Source organism: Trichomycterus rosablanca, chromosome 16, assembly GCF_030014385.1.
Source record: "Trichomycterus rosablanca isolate fTriRos1 chromosome 16, fTriRos1.hap1, whole genome shotgun sequence".
Lineage (NCBI taxonomy): Eukaryota > Metazoa > Chordata > Actinopteri > Siluriformes > Trichomycteridae > Trichomycterus > Trichomycterus rosablanca.
The window spans coordinates 22288624-22300014 of NC_086003.1; the positions used below are offsets into that span (position 1 = coordinate 22288624).

General features: G+C 39.2%; 1 long non-coding RNA gene across 1 annotated transcript; it reads right to left on the reverse strand.

The window, feature by feature from the left end:
* Nucleotides 1-7765: 7765 nt before the first annotated feature.
* Nucleotides 7766-10086, reverse strand: LOC134330323 (uncharacterized). The gene is made up of 3 exons (XR_010014997.1): nt 9981-10086; nt 8108-8208; nt 7766-7994 (listed from the first exon to the last, which is right to left on the reverse strand). It is a non-coding gene; the product is annotated as an uncharacterized LOC134330323 (long non-coding RNA).
* Between the last annotated feature and the right edge of the window lie 1305 nt (nt 10087-11391).

The window sequence follows — 11391 nt, forward strand, 5'->3', positions numbered from 1 at the left end:
CGCGCTTTCTGGAGTATTGACAGTGTTCGCGCGCGCTTTCAAAGCTTCTGCGCGCGGCGTCGCATCCTGATCACGTGACTGCGCTACCAGCAAGTTGCATTATAAACTGTATGATGTCACAACTGTAGTCGCTTCTGATAAAGACCTCTGGTAAATGTATTACATTTTACATTTACATTTTCCAAAGCGACTTACATTACAGTTACAGTATACAGTTAAGGGCCTTGCTCAAGGGCCCAACAGCAGCAACCTGACAGTGGTGGGGCTTGAACCAGCGACCTTCTGGTTACTAGCTTAAACATTAGGCTACTGCTTGCCCTATTAGGGGAGAACAGAGATTATCATCTTTTTATATCTTGTTTATTACAGGTACAGTGATTTAACCTACCGTCTCAGTGTATTACCCCCCACTGTATGTTATATAGTGGTAAATCATTATTACAGCAGCAAACCAGCAGCGGTACTGGGGGTGGGTGGGGTGTGTGTGGGGGGCCAGTGCCCCTGTGACAACCAGCTTGGCCCCCCCTAATTTACATTTTCAGCATTTAGCAGACGCTTTTATCCAAAGCGACTTACACAATGAGCAATTGAGGGTTAAGGGCCTTGCTCAGGGACCCAACAGTGGCAACTTGGTGGTGGCGGGGCTTGAACCGGCAACCTTCTGTTTACTAGTCCAGTACCTTAACCACTGAGCTATCACTGGCCCTAATGAGTAAGTTGTTGATCGGTTTGCTAGAAAGCATAAAATGTGTGGAATACAGTACAGTATATGTAACTTAAATTGAATATGAAAAAGAAAAGGACTGAATAAATGACACTTAAGCAGAGCAAATGCCTTAAATTGTGATTCTTTGTTGATTGCATTTACATGTAAATGTAAATCTGTTTACATCAAACTCAAGAAAATGTAGACTGACACCCTTACTTCATAGGGTGTTTAAAATATTCCATTTTAAACTTTTTAATGTAACGCTTGTGCCAAAATTTGATCAGTGTGCAGCCGGATACAGCGAGTTCAGTCAGCTACTATTTCGGACACACTTTTGTGTGTGGGTCAAAACAGCCCATTTTTGGCTAAAGCAGCGTCCTCTCTGCATCGTTCACAGCCCGACAAAGACAGTCTGAATATTGAAATGACAAAATTCAAACAAAAATAGCGTGCTGCAAGTCTGTCGGATTCACTGTGGTGCATGTTGGTGTCTTGGTGAGTATTTTGCGCCCCCGTGTCTTTGAGCGCTTTCGTGCGTCTTCGTGCGTGTTCGTGCGTTTTTGTTCTTCTGCGTATACCTTGGTAATCCTTCGTATGCATTTATGCTAATTGTTGATTCCAGTAACACAGTTTGGTCATAGGGCTAATAAAAGTAGGCTGTTCTTTTTAGTGATTGAATGATGTAATGACATTATTTGACTGTAGGGGGTGGGATTGTGCTGAGAGAGAAGCAGTGTTGGTAAGTGCGTCTTCGTGCGCTTTCGTGGACTTTTGTGCGCTTGCGTGCGTCCTGCGTTTTCATGCGTCTTTGTGCTTCTTTGCGCTCCTTCGTCCTTTATGCGATTATTTTTAAAATTGTCTTCAATCACTGAAAATACAAACGCACTCATGCAATTTTGTACCGGAGCCTGTTTTTTCATACTTTTAAAGCATTAAAACTGATAACACACAACGTGTTCCTATTATCTAGGGCCAGTGATAGCTCAGTGGTTAAGGTACTGGACTAGTAACCCCGCCACCACCAAGTTGCCACTGTTGGGTCCCTGAGCAAGGCCCTTAACCCTCAATTGCTCATTGTGTAAGTCGCTTTGGATAAAAGCGTCTGCTAAATGCTGAAAATGTAAGTCTAAACAATACTTTTCCTCTTGAAATGGGGAGCTATTTTGGATGTGTATTTAGGTGATAACAGGGTCGGAGTGGGCCACTTTTTCAGCCCGGAAGTTTCATGCCCAAACCCGGCCCACTTTTTCCATGGAGGAGGAATTTGAATAAATTAAACAACAGCTAGCTCTTACAATGCCTTTTTATTGGGTTTTAGTTCAGGTATATGTTGGTAAGTTAACAGAAAACACTTCACTTAAACATGTTTAATTCAAATTTAAATCAGATAAATATTTAAAAGGTAAAAAAATGTGATAAAGATGTAAACGTATTTACATTTGTACAGGAGCAATAAGTTGAAATAAAAATCATTTGAAATTAAAATTGCATTTGTCAACCCAACAGAGAGGTGCTCTATTGTTAGATTTACACTAAACTCTTAAGTAGTTTCACTACACACATATTTAGCCTCCTAAGCAGTGCACTGGTTTCTGCAACTTTATTAAAAACGGTGTCATTGTCTATAGACATTAGAATTTCCTTCTCTGTGTACATTAACATGAAGGCCTCCAAGAGTTCCTGTTTACCTATTTCATTTGGGCTGATTTTAATGCATTTTCAGCATTCTGAATATCTGGGTATCATTTAGAATCTATCCATCACATCTGTCCTGTGTGCAACTTGTTACATAAAATAGTTTTTTTAGTTAATTTTTATCCTCTCTACCTGTCTCTGTAGTGCTGGCCTCTCCATGCCTACTCGGTTCACCAGCAGGTTGTTTTAAAAAAAAAACAATTTAGCCTATACTATGATAGTGTAAAATTGATAGTGATTTAGGCTATTTGTCTCCATTTGTTAAAATAAATTAGGTTAACGTGCTGACATCTTTCTGAATGTCTGAACAATTGAACATATACCATGTACAGGTCCTTCTCAAAAAATTAGCATATTGTGATAAAGTTCATTATTTTCCATAATGTAATGATAAAAATGAAACTTTCATATATTTTAGATTCATTGCACACCAACTGAAATATTTCAGGTCTTTTATTGTTTTAATACTGATGATTTTGGCATACAGCTCATGAAAACCCAAAATTCCTATCTCAAAAAATTAGCATATTTCATCCGACCAATAAAAGAAAAGTGTTTTTAATACAAAAAAAGTCAACCTTCAAATAATTATGTTCAGTTATGCACTCAATACTTGGTCGGGAATCCTTTTGCAGAAATGACTGCTTCAATGCGGCGTGGCATGGAGGCAATCAGCCTGTGGCACTGCTGAGGTGTTATGGAGGCCCAGGATGCTTCGATAGCGGCCTTAAGCTCATCCAGAGTGTTGGGTCTTGTGTCTCTCAACTTTCTCTTCACAATATCCCACAGATTCTCTATGGGGTTCAGGTCAGGAGAGTTGGCAGGCCAATTGAGCACAGTAATACCATGGTCAGTAAACCATTCACCAGTGGTTTTGGCACTGTGAGCAGGTGCCAGGTCGTGCTGAAAAATGAAATCTTCATCTCCATAAAGCTTTTCAGCAGATGGAAGCATGAAGTGCTCCAAAATCTCCTGATAGCTAGCTGCATTGACCCTGCCCTTGATAAAACACAGTGGACCAACACCAGCAGCTGACATGGCACCCCAGACCATCACTGACTGTGGGTACTTGACACTGGACTTCAGGCATTTTGGCATTTCCTTCTCCCCAGTCTTCCTCCAGACTCTGGCACCTTGATTTCCGAATGACATGCGAAATTTGCTTTCATCCGAAAACAGTACTTTGGACCACTGAGCAACAGTCCAGTGCTGCTTCTCTGTAGCCCAGGTCAGGCGCTTCTGCCGCTGTTTCTGGTTCAAAAGTGGCTTGACCTGGGGAATGCGGCACCTGTAGCCCATTTCCTGCACACGCCTGTGCACGGTGGCTCTGGATGTTTCTACTCCAGACTCAGTCCACTGCTTCCGCAGGTCCCCCAAGGTCTGGAATCGGCCCTTCTCCACAATCTTCCTCAGGGTCCGGTCACCTCTTCTCGTTGTGCAGCGTTTTCTGCCACACTTTTTCCTTCCCACAGACTTCCCACTGAGGTGCCTTGATACAGCACTCTGGGAACAGCCTATTCGTTCAGAAATTTCTTTCTGTGTCTTACCCTCTTGCTTGAGGGTGTCAATGATGGCCTTCTGGACAGCAGTCAGGTCGGCAGTCTTACCCATGATTGCAGTTTTGAGTAATGAACCAGGCTGGGAGTTTTTAAAAGCCTCAGGAATCTTTTGCAGGTGTTTAGAGTTAATTCGTTGATTCAGATGATTAGGTTAATAGCTCGTTTAGAGAAACTTTTCATGATATGCTAATTTTTTGAGATAGGAATTTTGGGTTTTCATGAGCTGTATGCCAAAATCATCAGTATTAAAACAATCAAAGACCTGAAATATTTCAGTTGGTGTGCAATGAATCTAAAATATATGAAAGTTTAATTTTTATCATTACATTATGGAAAATAATGAACTTTATCACAATATGCTAATTTTTTTAGAAGGACCTGTATATTCTCTATGTTATATTTTACATTAGAAATAACTATCTTAGTTTAAATAACTGTTAGACTATCCTCTACCTGTCCCTTCAGTAGTCATGACCTCCTCAGGATCATCAGTACAGTAGCGTCGGAACAAAAACATTCCATTAATGAGTTAGGCTATTTAATACAGGTCCTTCTCAAAAAATTAGCATATTGTGATAAAGTTCATTATTTTCCATAATGTAATGATAAAAATTAAACTTTCATATATTTTAGATTCATTGCACACCAACTGAAATATTTCAGGTCTTTTATTGTTTTAATACTGATGATTTTGGCATACAGCTCATGAAAACCCAAAATTCCTATCTAAAAAAATTAGCATATCATGAAAAGGTTCTCTAAACGAGCTATTAACCTAATCATCTGAATCAACTAATTAACTCTAAACACCTGCAAAAGATTCCTGAGGCTTTTAAAAACTCCCAGCCTGGTTCATTACTCAAAACTGCAATCATGGGTAAGACTGCCGACCTGACTGCTGTCCAGAAGGCCATCATTGACACCCTCAAGCAAGAGGGTAAGACACAGAAAGAAATTTCTGAACGAATAGGCTGTTCCCAGAGTGCTGTATCAAGGCACCTCAGTGGGAAGTCTGTGGGAAGGAAAAAGTGTGGCAGAAAACGCTGCACAACGAGAAGAGGTGACCGGACCCTGAGGAAGATTGTGGAGAAGGGCCGATTCCAGACCTTGGGGGACCTGCGGAAGCAGTGGACTGAGTCTGGAGTAGAAACATCCAGAGCCACCGTGCACAGGCGTGTGCAGGAAATGGGCTACAGGTGCCGCATTCCCCAGGTCAAGCCACTTTTGAACCAGAAACAGCAGCACTGGACTGTTGCTCAGTGGTCCAAAGTACTGTTTTCGGATGAAAGCAAATTTTGCATGTCATTCGGAAATCAAGGTGCCAGAGTCTGGAGGAAGACTGGGGAGAAGGAAATGCCAAAATGCCTGAAGTCCAGTGTCAAGTACCCACAGTCAGTGATGGTCTGGGGTGCCATGTCAGCTGCTGGTGTTGGTCCACTGTGTTTTATCAAGGGCAGGGTCAATGCAGCTAGCTATCAGGAGATTTTGGAGCACTTCATGCTTCCATCTGCTGAAAAGCTTTATGGAGATGAAGATTTCATTTTTCAGCACGACCTGGCACCTGCTCACAGTGCCAAAACCACTGGTGAATGGTTTACTGACCATGGTATTACTGTGCTCAATTGGCCTGCCAACTCTCCTGACCTGAACCCCATAGAGAATCTGTGGGATATTGTGAAGAGAAAGTTGAGAGACACAAGACCCAACACTCTGGATGAGCTTAAGGCCGCTATCGAAGCATCCTGGGCCTCCATAACACCTCAGCAGTGCCACAGGCTGATTGCCTCCATGCCATGCCGCATTGAAGCAGTCATTTCTGCAAAAGGATTCCCGACCAAGTATTGAGTGCATAGCTGAACATAATTATTTGAAGGTTGACTTTTTTTGTATTAAAAACACTTTTCTTTTATTGGTCGGATGAAATATGCTAATTTTTTGAGATAGGAATTTTGGGTTTTCATGAGCTGTATGCCAAAATCATCAGTATTAAAACAATAAAAGACCTGAAATATTTCAGTTGGTGTGCAATGAATCTAAAATATATGAAAGTTAAATTTTTATCATTACATTATGGAAAATAATGAACTTTATCACAATATGCTAATTTTTTGAGAAGGACCTGTATATTACACTTCACATGTTTATTATTTTCAGCTTGAAACTGGATATTTGTAATTAATGCTGTGTATTGGGTTCTACAAAATCACCACCGACTGATGTTTTGCAAAAATCACCACCGACTGTTGGTACTTAGCGCTATTCTGTTGCTATATATACTTTAACAGGTGTTACGGAGAATTCAGTTCCCCCTGTTTCCCCTTTAACGCGCATGTGCAAAAATCATGACTTTTTTTCAGTCGCTTCGTTGAGCGTCGGTTTATTTGGAATATGTGTTTATAGCGGTATGTTCTTTTCACATTTCATGTTGTATGTTAGGTAGTTTGTGATTAAATACATACTTTAAAGTATTGAATGAACTACTGTCAGAGGTTTTATTGCTCCACCGCAAGTCAGAGGTTTTCACACTGCTGTCTTCAGCCTTGTTGTCAAACAACTAGAATTAACGTGTCAGATTTATTTGTAAATAAATCCTAATACAGGACATGCTCTTATTCACACACTAGTTTAAGGTTATTCATCTCAGCTGCACTACCATTTACTTTCAATAATAGTTTCATTCATGGTGATCTCTCTCGTTCATTTAAACTTCACAAACTGCATCCATGTGATTTTAAAATTAACAAACAGTATGTAGAACAAGTTTAACCTATAGATCAATCCATTACACTAACAACACAGGGGGGAACACATTTACCTGGAGACCTGGGGAATATGGTTCCCTACATGTATATCACTGTGTGTGTAATTATAAAACACTACAGTGATGCTGGTGATGTATTTACCTGTTGTTATTATGTAGAACAAGTTTAACCTATAGATCAGTCCATTACACTAACAACACAGGGGGGAACACATTTACCTGGAGACCTGGAAAAAATGGTTCCCTACATGTATATTACTGTGTGTGTAATTATAAAACACTACAGTGATGCTGGTGATGTATTTACCTGTTGTTATTATGTAGAACAAGTTTAATCTATAGATCAGTCCATTATACTAACAACACAGGGGGGAACACATTTACCTGGAGACCTGGGGAATATGGTTCCCCACATGTATATTACTGTGTGTGTAATTATAAAACACTACAGTGATGCTGGTGATGTATTTACCTGTTGTTATTATGTAGAACAAGTTTAATCTATAGATCAGTCCATTACACTAACAACACAGGGGGGAACACATTTACCTGGAGACCTGGAAAAAATGGTTCCCTACATGTATATTACTGTGTGTGTAATTATAAAACACTACAGTGATGCTGGTGATGTATTTACCTGTTGTTATTATGTAGAACAAGTTTAATCTATAGATCAGTCCATTATACTAACAACACAGGGGGGAACACATTTACCTGGAGACCTGGGGAATATGGTTCCCCACATGTATATTACTGTGTGTGTAATTATAAAACACTACAGTGATGCTGGTGATGTATTTAGCTGTTGCTATTATGTAGAACAAGTTTAATCTATAGATCAGTCCATTATACTAAAAACACAGGGGGGAACACATTTACCTGGAGACCTGGGGAATATGGTTCCCCACATGTATATTACTGTGTGATGATTCTTTTTTTTTTTTAAGAACATTTTAAGAACAAAATATCTGTATTAGAAATTAGTGTTAAACTAAATTATGCATATATTACAATTATGCAAATATATAATAAAGAAATCCACCTTAATGCAAAGTAAAAGTTAAATACTTGAAAAACTAACATATTTATAGCTTAATAAAAAAATTTTTTTTTAAAAACTAAATAAAATAAAATCTGACGTGCAAATTTATTTGGGGATGGTGCCCTGAGATTGACTAGCATCACATCCATAGTGCACTCCTGCCATACGTCCAGTTTCCCCAGGAACAGTTCTGGATCCTCCACGGCCATGACCAGGATAAAGCAGTTACTAAACAGAAATGAATGATTAATTTACTATCTACTTTTTAAATAAACTAAAAGAGCAACATAAAATAAAATACAGCAACAAGCAAACTTTTTAGAAATAACGTCCCAGTTAACCTTGGTCTAATCTTCAGTACATGCCGGACAATGAAGGTCTTCCTCTACTGGTGGGTTGCCAACACATGACTGGTGGTACCATCTGTCACATCCATCACAGGCTATAATAGATAGATCACTTTATTAATCCCAGAGGGAAAGTCAAGGACATATACAGTATAATAGCATGGTGCAATGAAAAAGCCAATAAAATTAAGGCATTATTACTATTTATTTGGTACCACCAGTCATGTGTTGGCAACCCACCAGTAGAGGAAGACCTTCATTGTCCGGCATGTACTGAAGATTAGACCAAGGTTAACTGGGACGTTATTTCTAAAAAGTTTGCTTGTTGCTGTATTTTATTTTATGTTGCTCTTTTAGTTTATTTAAAAAGTAGATAGTAAATTAATCATTCATTTCTGTTTAGTAACTGCTTTATCCTGGTCATGGCCGTGGAGGATCCAGAACTGTTCCTGGGGAAACTGGACGTATGGCAGGAGTGCACTATGGATGTGATGCTAGTCAATCTCAGGGCACCATCCCCAAATAAATTTGCACGTCAGATTTTATTTTATTTAGTTTTAAAAAAAAAATTTTTTTATTAAGCTATAAATATGTTAGTTTTTCAAGTATTTAACTTTTACTTTGCATTAAGGTGGATTTCTTTATTATATATTTGCATAATTGTAATATATGCATAATTTAGTTTAACACTAATTTCTAATACAGATATTTTGTTCTTAAAATGTTCTTAAAAAAAAAAAAGAATCATCACACAGTAATATACATGTGGGGAACCATATTCCCCAGGTCTCCAGGTAAATGTGTTCCCCCCTGTGTTTTTAGTATAATGGACTGATCTATAGATTAAACTTGTTCTACATAATAGCAACAGCTAAATACATCACCAGCATCACTGTAGTGTTTTATAATTACACACACAGTAATATACATGTGGGGAACCATATTCCCCAGGTCTCCAGGTAAATGTGTTCCCCCCTGTGTTGTTAGTATAATGGACTGATCTATAGATTAAACTTGTTCTACATAATAACAACAGGTAAATACATCACCAGCATCACTGTAGTGTTTTATAATTACACACACAGTAATATACATGTGGGGAACCATATTCCCCAGGTCTCCAGGTAAATGTGTTCCCCCCTGTGTTGTTAGTATAATGGACTGATCTATAGATTAAACTTGTTCTACATAATAACAACAGGTAAATACATCACCAGCATCACTGTAGTGTTTTATAATTACACACACAGTAATATACATGTAGGGAACCATTTTTTCCAGGTCTCCAGGTAAATGTGTTCTCCCCTGTGTTGTTAGTGTAATGGACTGATCTATAGGTTAAACTTGTTCTACATAATAACAACAGGTAAATACATCACCAGCATCACTGTAGTGTTTTATAATTACACACACAGTGATATACATGTGGGGAACCATATTCCCCAGGTCTCCAGGTAAATGTGTTCCCCCCTGTGTTGTTAGTGTAATGGATTGATCTATAGGTTAAACTTGTTCTACATACTGTTTGTTAATTTTAAAATCACATGGATGCAGTTTGTGAAGTTTAAATGAACGAGAGAGATCACCATGAATGAAACTATTATTGAAAGTAAATGGTAGTGCAGCTGAGATGAATAACCTTAAACTAGTGTGTGAATAAGAGCATGTCCTGTATTAGGATTTATTTACAAATAAATCTGACACGTTAATTCTAGTTGTTTGACAACAAGGCTGAAGACAGCAGTGTGAAAACCTCTGACTTGCGGTGGAGCAATAAAACCTCTGACAGTAGTTCATTCAATACTTTAAAGTATGTATTTAATCACAAACTACCTAACATACAACATGAAATGTGAAAAGAACATACCGCTATAAACACATATTCCAAATAAACCGACGCTCAACGAAGCGACTGAAAAAAAGTCATGATTTTTGCACATGCGCGTTAAAGGGGAAACAGGGGGAACTGAATTCTCCGTAACACCGGCGCTCAAGAAAAGACGCCTCGTGGGCCAAACCAACTTAAACATTTGGGAGGGGGGATTCCCTCAGATGGTAGAACCCATCTAATCTGCGACGTAGGGGCTGCGCTGTCAGATGAATGGAGAATGAATGCAAGAAGAAGATTAAATAAGTGACAGATAAGTGTCCAACCGGCCCAAACTCGAGATTGACATGAGCCGGCCCATCGGGAATCCTCCCGAATCTCCCGATTAGCCACTCCGGGCTTGGGTGATAATAAATTAACCCATCTGCTACAGAGAATTTTTGCACATGCTACATTTTCCATTTTATTTATTTAGATTTATGAAACTATTAATAAATATAAACTTTTTTAAAACGAAAGACTTGCATTAATCAGTCTTTTACATGTGCAGCCTGATACAGCAATTTTATAGAGAAATGATTATCCTAATCTGTTTTACCCAATGCCTAGTTCACACTACATGATTTTTTAACAGATTTTCGCTTGCTGACTGGTTGGCGCCAGATTTGCCAGCTCAGGAGCAACTCTGCGTTCGCTTGGCGATCAAAACTCGGCTCTCAATCACTATGTGTGAACTACTCAACAACTCGATCCGAGCGGCTCACCCAGCACTCCGAAGCGAGATTTCTAGCATGTCAGATATCTGGATCTGAGTTGCCCGACTGGCAATGAGTGGTATGTTGAACAGCCAATGAGAACGCAAGATACGGTGTGAGGGGAAACGCAGGGGAGAAGATGTAAACAGATGGGACGGGGCATAATATACTTTATATCAGAATACATCGGCACACACAACTTTACAGTATTTCTGACCTGATCGTTCTCTACAAAACACCAACGTTGCTTTTTAAAAAATATTTATTAACCTCCAACTCACTATAGAACAATCCATGCTGCTCACGTAGCCAAATCCACTCATTCATTTATTTTTTCTCCTTGATTTTACGCTGCACATCAGCGCACAAACTTTGATCGCTCGCTACTTGTTGACGTGCATTTTTGGACGTGGTATCATTAAACCTTTTGTCACTTCGTGTGTGTTTTTGTGACAAAACGTAGTTTGGGAGACCAGAGAAGCTCGCCTGTGATTTCAGTTGGTGATAGATGGTGTAGTGTGAAAGCCCCTATTGCCGATCAGTCGTGTAGTGTGAAAGCCACACCGACTTGAAAGACTCCGGATTACAAAAGATCCAGTTGTGTAGTGTGAACTGTACAGTGACCTGACAACTTGGAAAGTCGTGTAGTGTGAACTTGGCATAAAGGTGTTCAGATTTCTGACCGTGCTTTATGG